The sequence below is a fragment of the Podarcis cretensis genome (genome assembly GCF_951804945.1).
Source record: "Podarcis cretensis genome assembly, chromosome: 13".
NCBI classification, from domain to species: Eukaryota; Metazoa; Chordata; class Lepidosauria; order Squamata; family Lacertidae; genus Podarcis; species Podarcis cretensis.
Genome location: NC_137182.1, coordinates 828,728 through 852,665, shown reverse-complemented (window position 1 = coordinate 852,665; position 23,938 = coordinate 828,728). Strand labels below are relative to the sequence as shown.

The following is a 23,938-nucleotide window of genomic DNA, read 5'->3' as shown; positions in this document are numbered from 1 at the left end:
GTGTCGGGCAGTCGAAAAATTGACTTCTACATGCAGCAAGCTCATGAGCTTCCTCCAGAACCTGGAAGTAAATTGTTTCCCTCTGTCGCTGACCACCCTCAAGTGGGCCCCATGCAACCTGAAAATGTGTTCTACAAACAGTTTGGCTGTCTCTTCTGCCGTGACCGCATGTGAGCATGCTACAAAGTGGCACATCTTGGTTAACAGGTCTACAACCACCATGACAGCTGTTTTCCCTTTGGACTTTGGCAGATCCGTCATAAAATCTATGGATACTGCCTCCCATGGCCTTTCTGGTGTGGGTAAGGGTTCCAATAGCGCCGCTGGTGCCAACCTCTCCCCTTTTGCTCGCTGGCACCGGTCGCACCCCCTAACATATTCCCGTACGTCTTCCCTCACCTTGGGCCACCAAAACTCCCTGGTAACCAACCACATGGTTTTGTGTTGCCCGAAGTGCCCCGCAGTGGGGCTGTCGTGCAATTGTTTGAGTACCCGACCCCTCAATTCACCTTCCGGTATGTACAGTGCCCCCTTGTAATACAACGCTCCGTTCCTTTCTTCAAACCCCCCTGTGTTCTCTCCACCTCCCCGTAGTCCTCTGATTTTATCTTGGGCGTATTCATCGTTCTCGATTTCCTCTACCAGTTCTCTTTGCCCCACCAATGCCGCCCCACACACCCAGTGGTCCTCAGGGATGATATGTCTCTCCTCTGGCTCCCCCTCTCCCTCTAAATACTCTGGTTTACGAGAGAGAGCGTCTGCTCTGACATTCTCCTTCCCTGGCACATAAAGGTAAAGGTAAAGGTACCCCTGCCCGTACGGGCCAGTCTTGACAGACTCTGGGGTTGTGCGCCCATCTCACTTAAGAGGCCAGGGGCCAGCGCTGTCCGGAGACACTTCCGGGTCACGTGGCCAGCGTGACATCGCTGCTCTGGCCAGAGCCAGAGCCAGAGCCGCACACGGAAACGCCGTTTACCTTCCCGCTGGTAAGCGGTCCCTATTTATCTACTTGCACCCGGAGGTGCTTTCGAACTGCTAGGTTGGCAGGCGCTGGGACCGAGCAGTGGGAGCGCATCCCGCTGCAGGGATTTGAACCGCCGACCTTTCGATCGGCAAGCCCTAGGCGCTGAGGCTTTAACCCACAGCGCCACCTGCGTCCCGGTACTCCCTGGCACATAGCAAATTTCAAAATGGAATTTGGAGAACTCCTGGGCCCATCTCACTTGTCTCTGGTTCAGTACTCAGGCCGTTCTCCAGTATTCTAGATTTTTGTGGTCGGTGCGCACTTGGACCTTGTGTTGCGCTCCAATCAGCAAGTGTCGCCATCTCCGGAACGCTTCATGAATGGCGAGTAGTTCTCGGTCGTACACGGTGTAGTTCCTCTCGGATTTGTTCAGCTTCCGCGAGAAGAAGGCACATGGTCTCCATTCCGATGTGTCTTCTCCCGGCTGTAGAAGCACCGCCCCCACCGCTCGGTCTGACGCGTCAGTCTCCACTCTCATGGGTTGCTGTAGATCCACGTGCAAAAGTCGTTCTTCCGACGCAAACGCCTTCTTCAATCTTTCGAACGCCCCCTGCGCCTCTTCCGTCCAAACAAATTTCTTCTTGCTGCTGAGACAATCAGTGATGGGCGCCGTTAAGTGGGCAAAGTTCTTGATGAACTTCCGATAGAAGTTTCCGAAGCCCAAGAACCTTTGCACGTCCTTCTTAGTTTTCGGTGTCTTCCATTCCAGTACCGCTTGAACCTTGCTGGGATCCATGGCCAATCCCTTGTCTGACAACCGGTACCCCAGGAATTTCACCTCTCTGGTATGAAACTCACACTTCTCTAGTTTCACCCACAGCTGGTTTTCTTGCAGTCTGCTCAATACCTCTCTTACATCTCACACATGCTGTTCCTCATTCTCTGAGTACACCAGGACGTCATCTAAAAACGCTACACAGTTTTTGTATAGCAATGGTCCCAGGACGTGATTCATGAACGATTGAAAACAGGCCGAGCCCCCTTGTAGGCCGAAAGGCATAACGAGGTACTCGAAGGCCCCCAAGGGGGTGAACATAGTGGTTTTCCACTCGTCTCCCTTTCTCATACGTATCAGGTTATACGCCCCCCTTAGGTCCAGCTTGGTAAAGATTTTCCCTTTCCTCACGCGGGTCAAAATGTCATCGATTCTGGGCATGGGGAAAGCCACTGGTTCTGACACTGCATTCAGGGCCCGGAAGTCCACGACCAATCTGGGTTTATCAGTATTTTTTTTGTCCACAAAGAACACTGGGCTGCCCCCCACCACGCGTGACTCTCTGATGAAACCTCGCTTGAGGTTCTTGTCAATGAACTCCCTTAACTCCTGCATCTCCCGGTCTGACATTGCATACAGCTTGCCCACTGGCAGTTGTGCTCCTGGGAGTAAGTTAATTTGACAGTCAAAGGGTCTGTGCGGGGGCAGTTTATCTGCTTCTCTTTCGCTGAAGACGTTAACCAGGTCGGCGTATTGTCGTGGTACCTTCCCTTTATCTGTTACTTCCATCCCTGCTAGTGTGGCCTGGGCTCCTACCTGGGCTTCCCCTTCCTTGCAGTGTGCCATGCAATGCGCTGACCCAAAGGAAACTACCCTCTGGTGCCATCCCACTAGCGGATCATGCAGTGCCAGCCAGCTCATCCCCAAAATAATGGGCGCTCCTCCCAAGGTGGCCACATTAAACGCTATCAGTTCGGTATGTCTTGCCACCCTCATTATCATTGGGACAGTCTGTTGGTTAACTTCTCCCCCCAACAGCTCCCTCCCATCAATCGTGGTCACCTGCAACGGGTTGCTCAAAGGGATAGTCTGTATCTGGTGTTTGGCTGCAAACTCCTTACTCATAAAATTGCAGGAGCTGCCTGAGTCCAATAGCGCCTTTATCTTTAATGGGTGTCCGTTTGGCAGCTCAAGCAACACCTCTATTACAAGCGCTGGTCTTGGGGGTTCCGGCGTGGGCACATTCACTGCTCTTTGGCCTGGCTGCTGTGCCCCGATGGTGGCAGCCAGGCATTGGCTTTTACTTGCTCCTTAACCCCCTCCTCCTCCCCTCCAACAGCTCCCGCCATCCCTTGCCATTCCTTTCTTTGCGGGCAGACTCTGGCAAAGTGACCTGGCTGTTGGCAGAGAAAACATTTATTGGCGCTCTTTCCCTCCTTCTTCCGCCCTTCGCTGGGGTTTGAAACTGCGCGCGCGCGCGCGCGCTGTTCCAATTTCCATCGGCTCTGCTGGCGGGGAATGCTGCTCAGGAATCTCTGGAATGCGGAAATCACTCCAACATTCCCCCTTCCCTTCCCGCTTCTCCAAAGCTCTCGCCTCGTGGCGTGCTCCTATGGCCAGCGCTGATTTAGTCAGCTGGTCCATAGACTCCGTCCTGGGCGCCCAGGAAAGTTCGTCCTTCACTGCCGAAGATAGTCCTTCTTCGAACAGCATTTGTATCGGTTCCGCCGACAAATCCCAACCCAATTTATGGATCAACATGGTGAACTCAGTCCAGTACTCACGGACAGATCGGCTCCCCTGTTTACACGCCATTAATTGTCTGCGCACCACTCCCTGCTCAATCTCGCTGGAAAACATCAGATCCATGGCGCGAAAAAACTTTCTCGAGTCCTTCAAGGCGTCATTATTCGCTGCCATCAGGGGCCTCACCCAGTCTTTCGCCCCTCCCTCGAGGTGCCCAATCACAAACACAACTCTCGATTCCTCATCAGGAAAGTCATCAAACTGCAGATTGAGGGCATATTGCATCTCTGTTCTAAAGGCTTGATAGTTCCTGGGATCCCCCCCAAACTTCTGCACCAATCCTGGCACCTTCCTCGTGAGTGGGGTGGTTTTTCCCTTTTCTGCATCCTGAGCCCTCCTCTCCTCGAGCCTAGCCGTTTGCAGAGCTAGCTGGACCTCCAACATCCTGTACCTTTCTTCTAGGCTTGGACCCTCTCCAGCTCCTCCCGCTGCTCCGGCTCCTGCTGGGTTGCTCATGATGCCTCTCCTTGCACAAGCTGCTTTCAGAGTCTGTCGGATTGCTGTGATGGGATGATGAGCTGCTTGTGCGTAAAAGCTTAGTCCCTCAGGGTTTGCTCAGCTTAGCAAAACTCTGTCTTTAGCGGAGCCCTTAAGCATGGCTCCCTCAGTCGCTGGAAGAATCCGACAGTGGGCGTTTGCGGAATCTCTTCCAACATAAAAGCTCCTTAACGGAAACGCGTTGTCAGGGATTCAGCAGGAGCGCAGGGAGGAGAGGAGATGGAGAGCGAGGGGGAGCAATCCGAGGGCAGCGTAGGAGAAGATGACAGCAGCCCGATAGATTCCATGAGCCTCTCCAGCGAATCGGAAGATTCACAGAAGGGGGCGCCGATGGGCAGGGCAAGGGGGGACCCAAGGGGGACACCCCAGAAGCAAGGGGCCAGCGGGGACTCCCAGAGCAGCAGTTGGAAATCAGGACCAGCTTCCCCACCAGAGCGTAGTGGGGGGGAGGAGTCCCAGGTATCAGAGCCCACATATGCACCACCAGCGAGAGAAGATGAGTCAGGGTTGGCCACGCCTCCATCGGAGAGCGAGTTAACGGTCAAGAGGAAAGTTGCAGGCTGGGCGCGCGCGCCAAGTTCAAATGTACAGGCGAGCGGCACAGAAGGTAGCCCGGATAGGGAACCAGGTCCTAAAGCCCGCCGGAAGGAGGGGGAAGAATCATCAGGGTCAGCGTCAGAGGAGTCCAGAAAGGATGAAACCCTAGCGGGCAGGAGGGCCCAGAGGAGAAAGGAACTTAGGAAGAGGTGGAGCAAAGCGAGAGTGTTAAACTGGTGTGGAAGGGGCGGAGACTCAGACGGGACTTCGCCGGTCTAAGGTCGAGACGTAGAGCTGCGCGCTGCGACTTTAAAATGGAAACTGAATCTCAATAAAGACTTTTGTACATAACTACAGCCTAGCGTTGGTCCTCTGTGAGCTGGGACCTGGAGGCAGCTCTGACACGCGTCATCTGGACTCTCGGCGTGACAGTTTCCGGCGAGGTGTGGGTGTCCCTATAGGAGGTCCTGAAACCTCCTCACTGTTTTCGCTGGAAGTGTCCCAGAGCCCTTTTTCCGACTCCCTTTCCCTCGGAGCTCCTTCTCTCCCCCTGCTGGTTCCTTCCTCTGCTGTTAAGTCTCTCCTAACCTCCTTGAGCCCTTCCACCACCTGCTCTGATGGCAGTTCCCTGACAGCACCCAACTGTAATACCTTTTATTCCATCATCTGATCTTATACATCTTGCCAGGGGTTCTAAAATTAATATAAACAATAATGGGGACAGGGGACATCCCTGTCTTGTCCCTTTAGCTATTTTACATTTTTCTCTTATCACGTTATTCACTATTAGCAAAGCCTATTGCTCTGAGTAAATTGCTTCTATTCCCCTCTGGAATGACTCTCCAAAGTTCATCATCTCTATTGTTTTTCCCCATAAACATCCATGACACATTGTCAAAGGCCTTCTCTGCATCTATAAACATTAATGTGGATCATTCCTGACCTCCAGATATAACATCAATTATATTCCTTATGCTATCCTTCATTTGATGGCCAGAAAGCCTGCTTGATTTTGATGAATCAAATCTTTGAACAGCGTTTTCATACGATTGCCATTATATTGGCAAATAGTTTGTAATCATTATGTAGCAGAGAAATTGCCTATAATTTTTTACGGATACTAAGTCTGTGTCTTACTTTGGGATTAAAGTAATATATGCCTTTTTCCAAGACTCTGCTTCAAAATTTTATTCATTACTTATTTTAAGGGTTATATCAGAAAATCTTGTAATTTCTTATAATATTTTGCTGATAGTCCGTCTGGTCCTGGTGATTTGCCTATCTTTGTCTGGTTGATTACTTGTTGGAATTCCACCATCGTTATTGGTGCATTTAAATAATTAATTTTCTGAACTGGAATTTGTGGCAATTTATTCTGCATCAAATATTTCTCGATTTCACCCTTATTTTCTTTACCGATCGATATAGTTCTGTATAGTATTTTACGAATTGTCTTCTTATGCCTTTCAAATTATCTATTATTTTTCCATCTATTTTCTTTAACTGCCATGCCAACAGTTTCCCAGGTTTGTTAGCGAATTCAAAAAAATTCTGCCTTAGTGTTTTTATCTTTCTTTCAATTCACTAACATTGAAAATTGTGTTTGTAACATTTTTATATTTTGCTTAATTGCATCTTTACCAGGTTTTTAAATCAATTTTTCTATTATCTCTCTCTTTCTTGTTTCTCCTCTTTATCCTCAGGAGTTGGTTCCCCTTTATCTTCCACTGTGTGTGTGTGTGTGTGTGTGTATTATTTACATATATTACAGTGGATGCTCAGGTTGCGAATGTGATCTGCGGGTTGCGATTTGGCACTTATGTTGTAATCCAGTTGGAATGTCCTTCAGAATTATTATATTAAGTTCATCTGTTTGAAGTCTCTTTTGATAATTCATCTGTAGTATTCCATCTTTTGCCATACATTAGTTGAAGGTCACCTGGCAGTCACCATTCGCGGGAACCCGGAAGTCCCCCACTCTGCACACTCAGGTTGTTTGAATTACACCATGGCAAGTCATGGGATGTGGGTGCTCATACTCTGTCTCTCCTTACAGTGGGACAAGGAATTCTTAGTGACTGAAGTAGGGCGGGATGAACCTCCCATATCCTTGCTGGGCCTCTTCTTTGAGTTTGTTGGCAGTTATATCAGACGGATTTATATAGTGAACTTACATCCTGCCACTCAGAAAACATTCTTCACAAGATAGAAAACACAAGTGTATGCTTGGTTGAACATCAGTTTAGAAATACATAATTTAAAACAACTATTGAGACAGTTTTAGTTTTACTTAATGCAAAGGGGGTGAATTTCTGTTCTGCTCAATCTCTGTGAATTTATCACCTGGACCCTGCACTATAGAATTAAAATAAAAGCTGCATCCCACAGTTCAGCAACATGCTCACCTGAGTGTGTGTCTGGCAGTACTTGTACACCCAACAACGTGAAAAGGAAAGATCCAGCAGTAGGGCACCAGGAAGCTTGTCTACTGTGGCACAGATACTTCCATTGGATCTGACTTGCTTGTTTTTAATGTTAGCAGCCTCTTCCTGCAACAAAAAGGAAATGTGTCCCTTTGCCTCAGCATTGTCCAGTTCCCAGCTGAGGTGTGTATGTGTTTTGCTTCACTCTTTCCCTGCCTACCAGGGAGGTAAGGAGGCTGTTTCACTGGCATTGCTGCTCAGTTTTGGTCTGAAGGAGAGGAAGCCTTGTCCTGGTGCTCCCAAGTAGAGAGCTGGCCTCAGCCGGTGTCCTCCTCTGCACTGGCTTTTTGTGGGCCATGTGGGTTTCTGTTGCATGTGGGACACACACACACACACACACACACACACTCTCTCTCTCTCTTTTTATTAACTTATTATTACAGCACACACACATCCCACTTAGAAAACAAACTACAAAAGAAAACACAAATTAAATGATAAACATATATCCATAAATCTGCAAGTATCTGCACATGGAGTTTTGTTATCTAATCTTTAGTTCTTATTCTATTCTAATAGACTTCCTTCTCAGTGTGGGTCTGACTTTAAACTTGATAAACTGTTTCTTTTTCATTTCGTCTTTTCTACCATTCTCCATATGTTGTATTTGTAAACCATATTTTGTTTTGCAAAAATTATTCAAAGCGAGTCCAGGTTTTAATTTGAGGGCACTGTTTTTTAAAATAATCTCTGTACTTTCCCCAATCTTTTTGAAATTGCATCCGTCATTTTTGCCAACTCAAGGCAATCAAATAATCTCTCTTGCCACTCTTTTGTTGTTGTTACTGTTTCACGTTTCCAGTTTTTTGCAATTAACATTCTTGCTGTGGATGTTGTGTAAAGGAATATTCTCTTATTTTCATTTGCCATGTCTGAATCTACTATGTCAATAGAAATGCTTCTGTTTTTCTGTTTTTTTTTTTTACAAAAGTTTGTTTAAATATTTTTTTCAACTCCTCACATACCGTGTCCCAGAAGCTCTTAATTTTGTTACAGGTCCACCACGTATGAAGTAACGACCCCTCTGATTGATTACATCTCCAGCAAATTTAGATTTTGTTTTATACATTTTGGATATTTTGGTAGGTCTTATTTGTTGTTGTTGTTTAGTCGTTTAGTCGTGTCCGCCTCTTCGTGACCCCCTGGACCAGAGCATGCCAGACACTCCTATCTTCCACTGCCTCCCACAGTTTAGTCAAACTCATGCTGGTAGTTTCGAGAACACTATCCAACCATCTCGTCCTCTGTCGTCCCCTTCTCCTTGTGCCCTCCATCTTTCCCAACATCAGGGTCTTTTCCAGGGAGTCTTCTCTTCTCATGAGGTGGCCAAAGTATTGGAGTCTCAGCTTCAGGATCTGTCCTTCCAGTGAGCACTCAGGGCTGATTTCCTTCAGAATGGATAGGTTTGATCTTCTTGCAGTCCATGGGACTCTCAAGAGTCTCCTCCAGCACCAGGTAGGTGTTATAAAACATCTTGAGAAAATTTTCCTTTATCAAGTCGCAAGCCGTGAATCTCCGGTCCTTATTCCATAATTTCTCCCAGGCCAATAATTGAATATTTTTGCCTAGGTCCATTGCCCAGTTAATCATTATTTCCTTTACTTGCCCATCTTTAGCCTCCCATTCTAAAATAATTCCATACATTCTAGAAATTACTTTCTTCTTGCTTTGTATTAATTCATTGTCTAGTGTTGACTCTTCTCTTGCAAAACCTTTTTTTATTATCTATTCTAAATACCTCATTCAACTGATGGTATTGAATCCATCCTGTCCAGTGATATTTTATTTCCTCATATTTTTTCAGGTTCAGTTTACTACCTTCTTCCTCTAAGAGATCCTTATATGTGGCCCATAGCATTTCCATGCTCTTCCTTTTGACTGCTATAGCCTCCAGAGGGGGAGTGCCACCAAGGGGTTTAGGGTTCTAGTAATTCTTTGTGCTTCACCCATACTCTATATAAAGGCTTTCTTATGATATGACTGATGAATCCTTTTCATATCCTAAGTATGCATGCCACCCATAGCGATTGTCAAACCCTTCTAAGTCCAGTAAATCTACATTCTGTTTTATATATAATTATGGTATTATTCCCCCCAAAAAAACTGGTGTTATGAGTCATCATTGCCAAAACAAGATGACACCTGATTGGCTCTCTAAACACTCCTTTTTCTGGTTATTTGGCTATAACTCTTGATAGAATACAGATAGTTGAACAAACCTTGTTGCATTACATTCTTCATTTAATTATCTTTCCAATGATATATAATTTTATGGTATTACTCCAAAAGAAAATGGTGTTATGAGCCATCAAACCTTGGAAATACACTTTCTCCAAAAGGTTTCCACAATTTTGGCCACTAGTGTGGTTTGTTTTTAACACACCCATTTGGTGTGAGGGTTCATAAAATAGAACTAGCAGACCTCTCCTGGCCAGCATGTTTTCAGTTTTCCTTGGAAATGAGCTCTGATCAAGGTGGCCTTTTGGAAAAACTGAATTTTTCTGTGTGTGTGTCTCTACACACACCATATTTTTGCTACATAAGATGCACCTGACCATAAGACGCACCTAGTTTTTAGAGGAGGAAAACAAGAAAAAAATATATATTCTGAACGAAACAGTGAATGTATGTATGATTTTTGTGGTTCATGCTGTGGCCACAGACATGTGATTTGATGGTGAGTTTGGGGTAGTCCAGTGCAAAAATCCTGAGGATCCATGTGGATCCGTGCTTTGTAACCACATTTTTGTGCCATTGTGGCCCCACACAACAGTGGGTGCGTGATATTTTTTGGGGTGCCGGCTGTAGCCATGGACATACTATGAGATCTGATGGTGAATTTGGGAAGACCCAAAGCAAAAATCCTGAGGATCCATGGCCTTTTACCTCCCCCCTCACAGGCAGCCTCTGCTAGCATCCCTTATCTCTTTCCCGATCCCACCAATCAGCTGCTTCCTTTCAACACTCCCTTCCCTCTTGTTTGCCTTAGTGTCTTTTCCTTAGCTGTAGCCGTTTTTTGCTCCTCCTTTTCTTCTAATTTCTCTCCTCATTGATTTAATCTTCCTTGTCTCCTCTCCTTGCAAGTTTGCTGTCTTTACCTCCCCCCTCCCAGGCAGCCTCCTTTCTTGCTAGTGTCCCTTATCTCACTTGCGATCGCTTGCGATCAGTGGCTTTGTTTCAACACCCACTTCCCTCTTTCAAAAAAAACAAAAACAAAAGCATGATCTGCTTTTTGCCCCTGGACAATTCGGCTCCAGGGACCACACATTCGCTCCATAAAACGCAGACATTTCCCCTTACTTTTTAGGAAGAAAAAAGTGCGTATTGTGGAGTGAAATATACGGTATATTAATTTCTTGCATGTTTAGGGCTATATCCATTGCTAGTCATGCTCAGAGGAGACCCACTGAAATTAATGGACATGATTAATGTAATTTCAGTAGACCTACTCTGAGTAGAACTTAGTTGGATACATTCTTCGTAAGTAGAAGGAAGCCACTGTAATGAACAGCCATGTGCAAATGATGATACCTTGTACAATGTTTTTTAAATGGGGCCAGCTGAAGCACATGTTGGAATAATGGAATACAGGCACATTGTCCAGGTGCTCTCTCCTTCTTTGCCCCCCAAACACACATACACACAGTTGATGGTTCCCAGGTGCTCATCTCACAAAATGGCTCTTGCCACTCAGCTGTCATGGTGGCTGGGGGAAAGAGCCTGGCTTCTGGATGAGCTCCTGATTGACTCAGGGCTCTTCCCTCGCAGGGCGTGCATTCTTAATGCTATTCAGGCAGCCCCCCCCCCAGTGCTGCTGTGCACCTCCTTGAGGTTCTCCACACCATCCCTTCACCTTGAACGCATCTGCACACATAATAAGAGAGCCAGTGTGGTGTAGTGGTTAAGAGCGGCAGTCTCGTAATCTGGGTAACCGGGTTCGCGTCTCCGCTCCTCCACATGCAGCTGCTGGGTGACCTTGGGCCAGTCACACTTCTTTGAAGTCTCTCAGCCCCACTCACCTCACAGAGTGTTTGTTGTGGGGGAGGAAGGGAAAGGAGAATGTTAGCCGCTTTGAGACTCCTGAAGGGGAGTGAAAGGCGGGATATCAAATCCAAACTCTTCTTAATGTTCCATGCCAGTGTGGGATTGCCAGCTGGTGGGGGGAACAACCAAACTGCAGTTGGGAATGTCTTCCTAAAATGGTATTTATGCTGTTGGTTTAAATATTAACTGAGGCAGTTTCTAGCTCAGTTTGCTGAAGAGATTTCAGGCCAGCTGCTGTGCAGAGTCCTTTAACCCTGCTGATGACCTTGCCACCTTTTTTCTGTTCTGCTTCCTGGCCTCTTCTGAGTAAGTTCAGCTAGCAAATCGCTTCAGTCAGTGGTTTCAGAGCAGACTGCTACTGAGATGGGAAAATGGATCTCTAGCTTTTCTTGCTTCAGCCCAGCTGCTTGAGCTGATGAGGGTTTTTTGCTTTTGTTCCTTTAGAAGGGTGGCTAAGTGGGAGATATGCTGGAGGTTTACAAAATGAAGCACAGGGTGGAGAAAGTGGGCAGAAAACCTTTGCTCCCCCTTGTATATTACTGGAACTCGGGAGGGGGCAGGGTGTCACTCAGTGAAACTGATTGACAGTGGATTCAGGACAGGCAAAATAAGTGACTTATTCACAGTATTTGCTGCCACTAAGTATGGCAATGGCCATACTTTAAAAAGAGGATTAGACAGATATTCTGAGGACCTAAGTCTGCTGGTGGATATTACACAGGAGTATAACTGAATGGAACCTCCAGGGCCAGATGAAGTATTCTTTGGAATGCCAGTTGTGTGAAGATGGGGCAAACTGAAGGAGGCAAGCTGCTTTGATGTTTTATGCCTCCTTGGGAAAGGCTGCAGGGATGGAGGGTGCCTTGTAAGTAGAGTAAGTCTCTCAATTTTCATAGTGGAACTGTTGCTTCCAGTTCAGATCATTTATTTCAGTAATCTGATTTCAGATCCCTGAATCAACTTTTAATAATGGTTTTTCACTCTGCCTTTGGGGCAGTGCTGTAAACAGCAAAATATAGGAGGCACTGTGTGACTCTTGTTGACATAGAAGGAGATGAGAACTTCCAAACACCTGTTCTCTTGGGATGATGATCAGTACAAACCCCTGACTATTTTTAAACTGTCTCTGACAAAGCCAGCTGGCTCGAATGAAGTAATATTTCTAATGAACATTCACCATGATGGCTGTGGAATGCGTGGTCGCTGCAGCCTTACAAGGGAAAGCCCAAGAAGGGGCCACAAAATGCCCTGAAACCTGGAGTCATACAGCCAAATAAAGGGGTGTGATAAAGGCGCACCGTGCCGGCTGTCTTGGATTTTGCCAAGACTTCCATCCCAAATTGAGCTGGAGATGGAGCATGTCATAGCACACATTCCAACACAAACACAAGAGTTTTCGGAAATGAAAAGGAGGGGAGAGGTGCTCCTTATGCATTCCTAATTATCTCTAGAGGGGTAGCCCTGCTAGTCTATTGCAACAAAAGTAACAGTGTCTTATTGAACTTCAAGGACCAATAAATTTATTATGGGATGGACCAGAGTCCACTTCATCATATGCATGAGGTCTTTCCCTACCTTAGTGGGTCAGGAGTGGGGATAGGGCAGGCATACACACAACTGTACTGACACACATGCACCTCTGGTTGGAAGGGGAGAGGAAGTGTACTGTAAGTTGTTGTCAGAGGAAAGTGTATACCAACCAACAGGATTATAGCTTAAATGCATGTTACATTGACCATTCACATAGCAGTGGGAGTGAGGATACAAACATCCTGGAATGGGTCAGCTGATTTGACACCTGTAGTATCTTGATTCACATAACAGAATGTTACCTCTTTGCCATTACTAGAACACCTATGTCGCCCATCTATGTGAGGGTAGTTTCAACATTTCCTCTTATGGGTGCCTCGTCAGTGTCCTTCATGTCAAGATTTTTTGAGCATTTTTATCAAGGGGACAATGGCACATCCCCAGTACTAAATTACTCTTGGGGCCTGGCATTGTCACCCACAACAATTCTGTGGAAGTGTCTGCCTGGTTTTGGATTTCTAGCCAGGTGGATTCGGTACCCTCTTTGGCATACAAAGTAATATAATTTTTGTGTGCGTGGAGAGGGGCTATTGTGTGGTTGTTTTTATTTTTTATTAATGTATTTAGTGATTTTATATATTGGTTTTATTCTGTGAACCGCCCTGAGACCCCTGGGTATAGTGTGGTATATAAATTCAATCAATCAGTCAGTCAATAAATAAATTTGTTGTTGTTTAGTCGTTTAGTCGTGTCCGACTCTTCGTGACCCCATGGACCAGAGAACGCCAGGCACTCCTGTCCTCCACTGCCCCCCGCAGCTTGGTAAGACTCATGCTGGTAACCTCGAAAACACTATCCAACCATCTCGTCCTCTGTCGCCCCCTTCTCCTTGTGCCCTCCATCTTTCCCAACATCAGGGTCTTCTCCAGGGAGTCTTCTCTTCTCATGAGGTGGCCAAAGTACTGGAGCCTCAGCTTCACAATCTGTCCTTCCAGTGAGCACTCAGGGCTGATTTCCTTCAGAATGGAGAGGTTTGATCTTCTTGCAGTCCATGGGACTCTCAAGAGTCTCCTCCAGCACCATAATTCAAAAGCATCAATTCTTTGGCGATCAGCCTTCTTGATGGTCCAGCTCTCACTTCCATACATCACTACTGGGAAAACCATAGCTTTAACTATACGGACCTTTGTTGGCAAGGTGATGTCTCTACTTCTCAAGATGCTGTCTAGGCCTGTCATTGCCCTTCTCCCAAGAAGCAGGCGTCTTTTAATTTCGTGGCTGCTGTCACCATCTGCAGTGATCATGGAGCCCAAGAAAGTAAAATCTCTCACTGCCTCCATTTCTTCCCCTTCTATTTGCCAGGAGGTGATGGGACCAGTAGCCATGATCTTCGTTTTTTTGATGTTGAGCTTCAGACCATATTTTGCACTCTCCTCTTTCACCCTCAATAAAAGGTTCTTTAATTCCTCCTCACTTTCTGCCATCAAGGTTGTGTCATCTGCATATCTGAGGTTGTTGATATTTCTTCCGGCAATCTTAATTCCGGCTAGGGATTCATCCAGCCCAGCCTTTCACATGATGAATTCTGCATATAAGTTAAATAAGCAGGGAGACAAAATGCAGCCTTGTCGTACTCCTTTCCCAATTTTGAACCAGTCAGTTGTTCCATATCCAGTTCTAACTGTAGCTTCTTGTCCCACATAGAGATTTCTCAGGAGACAGATGAGGTGATCAGGCACTCCCATTTCTTTAAGAACTTGCCATAGTTTGCCATGGTCGACACAGTCAAAGGCTTTTGCATAGTCAATGAAGCAGAAGTAAATGTCTTTCTGGAACTCTCTAGCTTTCTCCATAATCCAGCGCATGTTTGCAATTTGGTCTCTGGTTCCTCTGCCTCTTCTAAATCCAGCTTGCACTTCTGGGAGTTCTCGGTCCACATACTGCTTGAGCCTTCCTTGTAGAATTTTAAGCATAACCTTGCTGGCGTGAGAAATTAGTGCAATTGTGCGATAGTTGGAGCATTCTTTGGCACTGCCCTTCTTTGGGATTGGGATGTAGACTGATCTTCTCCAATCTTCTGGCCACTGCTGAGTTTTCCAAACTTGCTGGCATATTGAGTGTAGCACCTTAACAGCATCATCTTTTGAAATTTTAAATAGTTCAGCTGGAATACCATCACTTCCACTGGCCTTGTTATTTGCAGTGCTTTCTAAGGCCCATTTGACTTCACTCTCCAGGATGTCTGGCTCAAGGTCAGCAACCACACTACCTGGGGTATATGAGACATCCATTTCTTTCTGGTATAATTCCTCTGTGTATTCTTGCCACCTCTTCTTGATGTCTTCTGCTTCTGTTAGGTCCTTTCCACTTTTGTCCTTTATTATGGAAATCTTTGTACGAAATGTTCCTTTCATATCTCCAATTTTCTTGAACAGATCTCTGGTTCTTCCCATTCTATTGCTTTCCTCTATTTCTTTGCATTGCTTGTTTAAGAAGGTCTTCTTGTCTCTCCTTGCTATTCTTTGGAAATCTGCATTCAATTTCCTGTATGTTTCACGATCTCCCTTGCATTTTGCTTGCCTTCTCTCCCCCGCTATTTGTAAGGCCTCATTGGACAGCCACTTTGCTTTCTTGCATTTCCTTTTCATTGGGATGGTTTTCGTTGCTGCCTCCTGTATAATGTTACGAGCCTCCATCCATAGTTCTTCAGGCACTCTGTCCACCAAATCTAAATCCTTAAACCTGTTCCTCACTTCCACTGTGTATTCATAAGGGATTTGACTTAGATTGTATCTTACCGGCCCAGTGGTTTTTCCTACTTTCTTCAGTTTAAGCTTGAATTTTGCTATAAGAAGCTGATGATCTGAGCCACAGTCAGCTCCAGGTCTTGTTTTTGCTGACTGTATAGAGCTTCTCCATCTTTGGCTGCAGAGAATATAATCAATCTGATTTCGATGCTGCCCATCTGGTGATGTCCATGTGTAGAGTCGTCTCTTGTGTTGTTGGAAAAGCGTGTTTGTGATGACCAGCTTGTTCTCTTGACAGAACTCTATTAGCCTTTGCCCTGCTTCGTTTTGATCTCCAAGGCCAAACTTGCCAGTTGTTCCTTTTATCTCTTGACTCCCTACTTTAGCATTCCAATCCCCTATAATGAGAAGAACATCCTTCTTTGGTGTCACTTCTATAAGGTGTTGCAAGTCTTCATAGAATTGGTCAATTTCAGTTTCTTCAGCACCAGTAGTTGGTGCATAAACTTGGATTACTGTGATGTTAAAAGGTCTGCCTTGGATTCGTATCGAGATCATTCTATCATTTTTGAGATTGCATCCCAGTACAGCTTTTGCCACTCTTTTGTTGACCATGAGGGCCACTCCATTTCTTTTACGGGTTTCTTGCCCACAGTAGTAGATATGATGGTCATCCGAACTGAATTCACCCATTCCCGTCCATTTTAGTTCACTGATGCCCAGGATGTCAATATTTATTCTTGCCATCTCATTTTTGACCACCTCCAACTTACCCATGTTCATGGTTCTTACATTCCAGGTTCCTATGCAATATTTTTCTTTACAGCATTGGACTTTCCTTTCGCTTCCAGGCATATCCGCAACTGAGCGTCCTTTCGGCTTTGGCCCAGCCGCTTCATCAGCTCTGAATCTACTTGTACTTGCCCTCCGCTCTTCCCCAGTAGCATGTTGGACGCCTTCCGACCTGAGGGGCTCATCTTCCAGCGTCATAACTTTTATATGCCTGTTGTCTTTGTCCATGGAGTTTTCTTGGCAGGGATACTGGAGTGGCTTGCCGGTTCCTCCTCCAGGTGGATCATGTTTGGTCAAAACTCTCCACTATGACCTGTTCATCTTGGGTGCCTTGCTCGGCATAGTTCATAGCTTCTCTGAGTTCTTCAAGCCCCTTCGCCACGGCAAGGCAGTGATCCATGAAGGGGCAAACATGCTTATACATACATAAACAATCTGAGACCATTTATAGGCATTTAAACATTATGGCTAGATGGATATCAATGTTTGACCTGTAGAGGTTTACTGCAATAAATAAATACCAGTATATTTTTCCCTATCCTTCCTGTAGAGCTTATATCCAGCAATAACTGTGTTTCACTGGTTCTCCCCATTCCACCTGGAATATATTTTTAAAATGTGCAAGGCTTGTGTCCCATCATACATCAGTATCCTAAGTGTCGCTTAGTATTTTTATTATAAAAATATCACAGATCAAATAAAGCATAAAAAATTGGACTCATACATTGCACATATTTACCCCAGTTGTACAACAGGTTTTCAGCTTATTTTGGAGCAATGTACAGTGGTACCTCGGTTTAAGAACAGCCCTGTTTATCAACTATTCAGTATACGATCTCCGCAAAACCGGAAGCAGTGTTCCAGTTTGAGAACTTTACCTCGGTCTACGAACGGAAGCCGAACAGTGGAAGGCCACCGGCGGCAGGAGGCTTCATCAGGGAAAGCATGCCTTGGTTTAAGAAGGGCTTTGGTTTAAGAACAGACTTCCGGAATGGATTAAGTTTGTAAACCGAGGTACCACTGTATAAGAGGCATTGGGTGGGATGTTATCTCTAATTTTGTCATTCAAAAAATTCATAAACAAAGCCTGCCTTTCAGTAAGTTTCTTCTCTTAAAACATATATATATGACATGTAAATGTGACTGTGATGTGTAGTGAAGAGAACGGCCACTTGCCTGGGGAGGGGAGGCCTTGGAACTTTTGTTTCTGACTTCCTTGAAATGAAGATGTTGCAGAGATGCTGCCTTCCATTCTGGCTGATGTTTCTCTTTGCTTTTAATGCAGCAATAAATTGCCCCATTTGAGAGAGTGATGTATATGAGCTTGTCATGGATGATTTAGTTGAGATTCCTGCATTGCAGGGGGCTGGACTACACGGCATTGTGGATACCTTCCAATATTACAAATCTATGATTCAAGAGTGTAAAATGTTAATAATAATAATGATAATAAATTTTATTTATATCCCGCCCTCCCCAGCTGAAGCCGGGCTCAGAGCGGCTAACAACAGTAAAACGATAAAACATTCTAAAATCATTTCATTCTAAAATTAATTCCAATCAAATTAATGGCAACCATTGGGCTAGAAGTTCTGTGAGGATTGCCAAAGGAGGGAGACAGGCTGTGCCCTGGCCAAAGGCCTGGTGGAACAGCTCTGTCTTGCAGGCCCTGTGGAAAGATGTCAAGTCCCACTGGGCCCTAGGCTCTTGTGACAGAGCGTTCTTCCAAATCAGAGCTACAGCCAAAAAAGCCCTGGCTCTGGTTGAGGCCAGCCTAACCTCTCTGTGGCCTGGGACCTTCAAGATGTTTTTGTTTGAAGACCGTAAGTTCCTCTGTGGGACATACCAGGAGAGACGGTCCCGTAGGTACGAGGATCCTAGGCCGTATAGGGCTTTAAAGGTTAAAACCAGCACCTTAAACCTGATCCTGTACTCCACCGGGAGCCAGTGCAGCTGGTATAGCACTGGGTGAATGTGATCTTGCAGCGAGGACCCCATAAGGAGTCTCGCTGCAGCATTCTGCACCCGCTGGAGTTTCTGGGTCAGTCTCAAGGGCAGCCCCACGTAGAGCGAGTTACAATAATTCAGTCTGGAGGTGACCGTCGCGTAGATCACAGTGGCTAGGTCAGGGCGAGAGAGGTAAGGAGCCAACTGTGTAGCTTGGTGGAGATGAAAAAATGCCACCTTTGTTATAGCTGCAATCTGTGCCTCCATGGAAAGGGAGGTGTCGAAGATTACACCCAAACTCTTAATGGACGGCACTGGCACTAATTGCGCCCCCGCAAGAGATGGGAGTTGCCCGCCCAAAACCATATCGTCCCGACCCAGCCAAAGGACCTCTGTCTTCGAAGGATTTAACTTCAACCGGCTCCCACGTAACCATCCAGCCACAGCTTCCAAACATCTGATCAGTGTGTCTGGGGCCGAGTCAGGATGGCCATCTATCAACAGATAGAGTTGGGTGTCATCAGCATACTGATGGCAGCCCAACCCAAAACTCCGGACAAGCTGGGCGAGGGGGCACATAAAGTTGTTGAAAAGCATCGGGGAGAATATCGCACCCTACGGCACTCCACACACCAAGGAGTGGCATGATGACAATTCCCCCCAAGCACCACCCTCTGTCCCCGACCAGAGAGAAACGAGCGCAGCCACTGAAGGACTGTGCCCTGGATCCCCACGTCGGCAAGGCGGTGGTCCAGGAGTTTGTGATCGACCATGTCGAAGGCTGCTGACAGGTCTAGAAGAATCAGCAGCCCCGACCCGCCTTGATCCAGCTGCCTGCGGAGATCATCTGTTAGAGTGACCAGAGCCGTCTCAGTCCCATTACCAGCACAGAAGCCAGATTGAAATGGATCCAGAGCCGATGTTTCATCCAGAAACCCACCAAGCTGTTCAGCAACCGCTCTCTCAATCACCTTACCCAGGAACGGAAGATTCGATACCGGGCGGTAATTGGCTAGATGTAAAGGATCTAATGATGTTTTCTTTAAGATTGGGTGCACCACTGCCTCCTTCAGTTCTCCTGGGAATGTCCCGGATGATATCCCCTGGGGGGGCCGCACCTCATCTGGACACGCTTTAATCAGCCAGGACGGGCACGGGTCAAGAGGACAGGTGGTGGGCTTTCCAGCTCGGAGGAGTCTGTCCACATCGGCTGGGGATATCCCGTCAAAGTGGTCCAATACTGGACCCGAGGACAGTCGAGGGGCCTCCAGTTCCGTTATTGTATCCAAACTGGCAGGGAGGTCACGGCGGAGCGACAGGACCTTCTCCACAAAAAAGCTCGCAAATGCCTCACAGCTGTGTGTCAAATTGTTATTTAAATTTGGCTGTCCCTCGAGGGACATTAAAGACCTAATTATACTAAATAATTGCGCCGGGCGTGAGCTAGCGAATGCAATGGAGGCCGAGAAGTAAGACTTCTTAGCGGCCTTCACTGCCATCTCTTAGGTTTTCATGAAAACCCTATAAGATGTTCTTGAGGCTCCGTTGCGGGCACCCTGCCATACTCACTCTAGCCGTCTGAGGTCCCGCTTCATTTTCCGGAGCTCCTCGGTAAACCAGGGAGCCCGGTTTCTGCGGAGTCGCAGAGGGCGCTTAGGTGCGATCTCATCGATGGCTGCCAGGAGCTGGATATTCCAGCCCTCAATAAGCTCAGTCAATCAGTTGCTAGGGGGAGCAAGGTCCCGCAAGGCTTGACGGAATCTATCAGGGTCTATCAGCCTCTGCGGGCAAGCCCAAATCGGCTCGCCACCTAAGCAGGGTGGGGGTGGAAAGTCAATCCTGGCTTTCAGAGCGTAGTGATCAGACCATGGCGCCTTCATCGAAGGAGACATGATCACATCTATACCTACGCCAAAGATCAAATCCAGCGTGTGGCCTGCTTAATGTGTGGGGCCCGAAACAAACTGGGAGAGCCCTAATGTCGCCATGGAAGACACCAGGTCCAGAGCCTGTGAGGAGGGAGTGGCATTAGCATGGATGTTGAAGTCCCCCAATACCAATAGTTTAGGGAACTCCAAGGCCCAGCCGGCCACCACCTCCAGCAGGCCTGACAGGGTGGCTGCTGGTGCGCTAGGTGGCCAGTACACCAGCCAGACAGCCAAGCTCACCTCTGAGCCCCACACTAGGCCAACACATTCATCAATGGCGATGGTAGAGCCCTGAAAGAACAATCTTCCCAGATTAATAATGCCACCCCTCCCCCCCGGCCCACAGTCAGTGACTGGTGGAGGACGGAGAAACCCAGGGGCGTCATCTCTCATAAGGTAACTGTTTCCCCCTCGCATACCCAGGTCTCTGTCAAACAAGCCTGGTCAACCCCCTGCGAGGTTTTGTTGTGGTTTTGTTGCCTATAGCCCCAGCATTGCACAGCACCAGTGACGGAGGTGAGTAATCCTTGCTCACCCTATCCTCGTATCTCGGGATGGGGTGCAGATTGGACAGGGTACGAGCATATCCATATCTCGATCCCCTTCACCTATAACATCTGCCCCCCCCCCCGGCACTGAAAACTCCCATTCCCTCTCCTTAACTGCAGAGACCTCTGGAGACAGGTCTCCAGGCAATTTGTTGCCCACTCTGCTGAGCTGGTTGGTGATGACAAATAATGACTGCCTATAAAGCCAACACAAAATCTTTGCACCGCTGGATGAAACATTTGCATGACCTAGTATACCGAATGCCCATAAACTGAGTGCATTATGTGCCACACATCATGTTCTTACATTTTGGTCATGCATCCTCTTTGTTGCCAAATTAAAATAATTTTAGGATCATTGTCCTCAAGGCCCATCAAGAAGGCGGCCCCAAGTGCTATAGCATCCCACCTGCTGAGGTTGCTGCTTCTCCTCTAAATTAGGATTGAGCTGCAAATATCTCGTTCTTTGCAGGGGGCAGTGGCTGTTTCTGTTTTCCTTCTACAAGCTCCCATTTCCTGCTGCTGGAACACCACTGTTTGCAGATGTTCCCCTTACATTATTGTGCATATTTCACTTAAGAATAAAACTGAATTTTCTGCTGCTTGCTTCTCTTTATGGCTAATAACCTCCTGTCGACACCCACCCGCAATCTGACAAACACTTTCAGATTTTTGCTTAGAATGTATTGCTTACAAGGATATATTGTATGAAATGCTCAATGCGTTTAAAATGAGAGAGCTCAGGGTGTGGTGCTCTCATGAAGAAAATAATGGAATGATGATGACTGCTACGAAAAGGTTCATCAGCCTGATAGTTCCTGATAGTTACAGCTTTGAACAAGTGGCAGAAAGCTTCACCCCTCCTCCTCTTCCGCCTCCGCCGCCTCCTCTTTGGGGGGGGGATGGACGACCAGATATCCTTTTGGGAATGCTGCAGGAATGGAGGTGCCTAATAGGTTGCAAATGGATAATGATCAAAGCAGGTTTGTAACTTCAGTGACATGGTTGCTCCTTTGGTGGGAGTTTTTGAAGAGCAAAAAAGAGAACACTTGCTGACTTCTGCTTTTAACTATGGATCTCTATGATGACTCATCATGAAAAAGAGGCCATGGAGTCCTGGAAAAAGAGGACACATGGCAACCCTAGTTTTGTATAGAATGAGACCATCTTGATTGATTTTGATATTTTTTTGTACTGAGGGTGCAGAACTAAACTCTGCTACCTACAAGGTTCTCCAAAGCTGATTTAAAGCTTTGCACCCCAAGCTTTTTTGTACCCCAAGCCTTCCCCCTCAAACATTTCATTTAAGACGGTAAGAAGAGCCTTCTGGATCAGATCAACTGCCCATCTTGTCCAGCATCCTGTTCTCACAGTGCTAACCAGATGCTTGCAGGAAACCCACTAGCAGGATCTACATACAAGAGCAGCCCTCTCCCCATAGAAGCATTTCTGCTTCCAACTGTGGAGGCTGGTGACCAAAGATAGCCCCCTCCTCTGCGAACTTGTCTGATCCTCTTTCAAAGCCATCACTGTCTCCTGTGGGATGGAGTTCCATAGTCCAACTATCCTCCTCTTGTGATGTTGCCCTCCTTTATGCTTCCAGAAGAGCCTACATAACCTAAGATAACATTGGAACATGAGAGGACCCTTGGAACAAGCCTTCTTACCCTGTTAGTGCAGGATGAAGAATTTGTGATCCTCCAGTTGCTGTTGGACTCCCCGCTCTCATCCACCCCAGCCAGCGTGGCCCATGGTCTGTCATGGATGGAGTCTCATTCTCCCTGGAGGAGCAGCTGCGCAGTTTGGAGGTGCTCCCGGATTCAGCTCTGTCACTTGACAGAGGCGCAGGTGTCCTTGGTGGCTAGGAGTGCCATTTGCTAGCTTCAGCTACTGCCATTCCTTGGTCAAAATAGTGTAATTACCCTTGTTCATGGACTGGAGACCTTATGGTCAGATTACTGCAATGTGCTCCTCTATGTGGGGCTGCCCTTGAGGCTGGTCCAGAGACTGCAGATGCAGCAGAATGCAGTGGCTTGGTTGCTGGTGGAGACTCACAACCTTCAACAAAGCACCTTATTTGTAGGACTTGCTCTAGCTGCCGACTGCTATTTGGCGAAGTTCAAGATTTTGGCCCTATACAGCTCAGGGGAAGGTTTCTCAAAGGAGCATCATATCTTTCATATAACCATTAGGTCGCTGTGGTCTGCGGGAGAGTTCCAAAGAGCTCAGAGGAAGGCTTCTCCTGTGGCTGCTGCTTTCACGAAACAATTGAATGCCTTTTTGTTCTGACAAGTTTTCCTAGCTGAATGAATTGATTTCGGCCATAGGTTTTTTCTTTGTATAGTTTTTAAAATTAATTTGCTGTTTTTAACTGTTTTCTTATGTTTTGTGCAACACCTTGAGACATATTTGTGAAAGGTGGTGGTGTTAACAACAACAACAACAACAACAACAACAACAACAACAACAACAGAAGATCTGCAACAACAGAAGATCTGGCCAGAATGCTGCTCATTGTATATATTCAAATTCAAATAATAGGTGTTTCAAGGAGTTGGCTATTCATCAGGAGGCAGTTCCTTAGGTTAATATAACCAAAAGGAGTTTCTGATTCCTACAATAGTAACTGGTGGTTCTATTCAAGAAACAATCTGGGGTTTTTATGACTTAGAAGCATCTATTAATTTCTGATTTGAGCTGCTGCCCTTTTGGTGTGTCCAGTCGATGTTCCCTGAAGGAACCACTGTGACTTAACATATTAAGTAAACTTCAACTGACAGTGCAGACACTGAATAACTTTATTTCTGGAATCTTTTCATATAATTTATGTTCGGCTAACCTTGATTGACTAGCATTTTGTCTTCACAGCTATTTTTTAATGGGGATACGTTTTTTGCTTTGCTCTTTTCCATACTAAGTTTGTAGTAGCTTACAAGCTCCAGATGAAACTAGGGGAGAACATCAGATGACCAAACAAACAAACAATTGCTCCCAGTCAACAGAAGGGAGGGGTTGCTTTGTGGAGCACTCTGGGTGACCAGTTTTAGTCCTCCGCTGGCTGTTGCTGCTAAAGGGAGGCTTTCCAAGAAGCCCAGGTGGCTTCTCGCCTGGTGTGCAGGCAAGGGTTAACAATTGCCCAGGTTCCACGTGATGAGATGCAAACTGAATCATTCCAAGGGATCTCCGCCTGCCCAGTCGCCAGGCAGATGCTGTTCCCCTTGGTTGCCATGGCAGCCCGGGCTGTACTCTAATCAAGCCCAGCCCCTGCAGCGGTTATATCTCATTCATTGTTTTCCTTCCTGTTGCAGAGGAGGGGAGAGGAGGAACCGGGTGCCTCTA

At 46.5% G+C, this 23,938-nt stretch overlaps 1 protein-coding gene across 7 annotated transcripts in view; it reads left to right on the top strand.

Moving 5' to 3' along the window:
• The window catches only part of KIAA1671, a 125,690-nt gene that overhangs the window by 46,897 nt on the left and 54,855 nt on the right, over positions 1-23,938 (top strand). The gene's annotated exons all lie outside the window — the stretch shown is intronic.